The 2310-nt window shown below is 35.9% G+C and overlaps 1 long non-coding RNA gene across 1 annotated transcript; it reads left to right on the top strand.

The window, feature by feature from the left end:
* The first annotated feature begins 478 nt into the window (after window positions 1-478).
* On the top strand, window positions 479-1967 carry LOC134487888 (uncharacterized). Its single transcript, XR_010066906.1, has 2 exons — window positions 479-535; window positions 1185-1967. It is a non-coding gene; the product is annotated as an uncharacterized LOC134487888 (long non-coding RNA).
* The last annotated feature ends 343 nt before the right edge of the window (window positions 1968-2310 follow it).

A 2310-nucleotide genomic window follows, 5' to 3' on the forward strand; every position in this document is an offset into this window, starting at 1 on the left:
AAGTGGAATCATTCATCTAATCTAAACCAAGAGCTATTGCCTCTGATGTAAGCAATGACATTAGCAACTTCAGATGTTTAGGCTTGCATACAATATTCTGGGGCATTCACAAATGAGTTCTGGCTCAAAGAACTGGATGAAAGATTCCATCTAATTGTCATATTACCAATGCAGCTAGCTAGTAATATGTTTGACAGATATCAGTATTTTTCATTAAAAATTCTGGAAGGATGTACTTTACTGTATGTATTAATACAGCATTAGGCTGTTTTCCTAGGAAACAGTACAAACCAGGGCCTGCAAACATGAGCTGGTCAACAGCTGAGAACATAACTGACATTGGTAAGATTTTACTTCTGACTAAATATATGTGAGATTTTGATCTTAAATGTTTTTCCAAATGCTATCCCAAATATTTTTGTCTGTCCCCCCTCCCTCCCTCCCTCCCTCCCTCCCTCCCTCTTTTCTTTCTTTCTTAGAGGCCAGATCAGGAAGCTGGAACCAGATGTTGGAGAAACCTGGAAGAGACTCATAAGTGAGTGCTTGTGTGTATGTATGTATGCACATATGAGAGTGTGTATTTAAGGAGGTAAACTTTGTAGCCACCCATTCCACTAAGCAACCAAATTTCTTTGGATAAAATTTGACAGTTCTCCACAAAAAAAATGGTATTAGTATGTATGCATTTGTTTTTAAAAATGCATAAGAGAAAGTAAATTGTTAGCATTAATTACTGAAGCATTCTATGTGTGCCATCTGGATAAAATTGTGAACTGGGGATGAAGCCAAAGGTAACATAGATGTTACATGGATTGATAGTGGTTTGAGAGTGCAAATACTTTCCTACAAGTTAAGCTTTCTAGTTGTAAGAAAACTGTTCTTTCCCCAACTATGATTCACATTCTAGTGAGATGGTAGAAAAGAAATCCATGATTTGGATTTCTTTGGATTTGGATGTCCACACATAATTATTTTCTTCCAAAAGCAGATTTGGATTAGGGCATGTCATTCAGAGATGTTCTTGTCATGTTTCTTCATAAGGCCCCCTGATTCACATTAATCAAACCTTATAGGTACCCATAATGCCATAAAAGCACATTGTCTGTTGCTTTATATACTTTATACTTTTTATACCATTTCTTTGCCTGCAAGAAACTCATTCCGTTATCACTTTGTGTGTTCAGGTGCATGCACAAGTTTGGAGACCTAACCACAGAGCATAATGTGATGTGTGCACCTACCCAACCGAGTGCAAGGGTTGAAAGAAATTGAAGGACAACCATTTCCAGTGCTTGCCTGCTTTCCTCCAGGAGCTTCAGGAATACATGGGATGTACCAGGAGTATATTGTTTTTCAAAGACTCTGGTATCCTTTAGGGATTGTGCCCACTGCTATGTCTGCTTCTAAAACAACATTATATGTGAAGGATTTCACATAACATGCAGTCTGGCTCTTAGGTATATCAGGAAAAAGTTGGTTTTGATGGATATCTATTGGCTAGAGTTTACAACATCAACAATTTACTCAATCTCTAATCCCCAACACATTTTTAACAAATGTTTGAAAAAAAATTGACATAGAGCCTTGACAGCCCCTTAAATGCTAACATATTTTGTAAGTTTTCATGGTCTACAATCTACTTCATCAGATTGAGTGTTTGTAGATATTTACTCAGAACTAAAGTATAATCAGATGTGATGGTTTAAAAAAGAAAGATTTTGCTTTGGCACTTTGAACCCTTTTGTCAAAGGAGGAAATTATCTAAAAAGCACACTGTGCCAGAAAATTAAGTTCCTTGATATAATCAATATATTTACTGTGAATGGTAGGATGGATGAGCCAGTCTCTTTCTGGTCTGTGTTAGTTTTACATGCATTAATTTAAATGTCTATTCTGTCCCATTTCTGTTTCAACTTGTAATTTTTATTTTACAATCACCAAATAAAAATTCACATTATTTTTGTATACATTTTATCTAGAAATGTGTCTTTTTGCATATGTTTTTGCTCCCCAAAACACATGTTGCATGTATTTGTACTTAAACTGTGTATTTCTGTATGCATCGTAGAACAAGGTTTGAGCCAAAATGCATATCACTAGATTCAAAATGCAAAAGCTGAAGGCCAACTACATGTTGATTGAGATATTAATCCAGGAAGTGTTAATTAGATTGGTTCACTTAAAAATGCAGTCCAACCATAATCCGCAAGCATCCCTAGTGTAATCCTTAGTAAGGCTTGCCAGATTCTTTTCTGGAGGCATTACATCCATATAAAATATCTCATTCGCTCATGGATATGACATCAACCG

Source organism: Candoia aspera, chromosome 1, assembly GCF_035149785.1.
Source record: "Candoia aspera isolate rCanAsp1 chromosome 1, rCanAsp1.hap2, whole genome shotgun sequence".
In the NCBI taxonomy this organism is placed as follows: Eukaryota; Metazoa; Chordata; class Lepidosauria; order Squamata; family Boidae; genus Candoia; species Candoia aspera.